The sequence below is a fragment of the Bison bison genome, unplaced genomic scaffold (assembly GCF_000754665.1).
Source record: "Bison bison bison isolate TAMUID 2011002044 unplaced genomic scaffold, Bison_UMD1.0 scf7180017864103, whole genome shotgun sequence".
Lineage (NCBI taxonomy): Eukaryota > Metazoa > Chordata > Mammalia > Artiodactyla > Bovidae > Bison > Bison bison.
This window is the reverse complement of record NW_011494675.1, coordinates 142,406-142,825: the sequence shown is the minus strand read 5'-3', so window position 1 is coordinate 142,825 and position 420 is coordinate 142,406.

Here is a 420-nt window from a genome sequence, read left to right as displayed (position 1 = left end):
GGGCCACCCACATGAAATTACATCTAATTCTCTGCTTAGATAAGCAATAGGTTGCTGGTGAGGCCCTCGGGGTTGTGTCAAAACTCCCAAGGCCATATCTTTTTTTTCAGTGACAAATTAAATTCTGACCCTGTGGGCAAGCTCAAAGTGAGAGCTTGCAGGAGAGCAGTCTGAAGAACCTTAAAAGTCTTTTGAGTATCTGGAGACCAAACCTGTTTGTCGGTTTGGGCCTGCTGAGTTTCAGCTATAAGTTTATATAAAGGCCGGGCAAGTTCCCCATAACCTGGAATCCAAATGCAACAGTAACCTGTGATTCCCCAAAATCCTCTCAATTGTCTTAAAGTCATAGGTAGGGGATGATTTAGTATAGGTTTAATTCTCTCAGGGCCTATGGCCCTAGTCCCTTCTCATATGATTAGG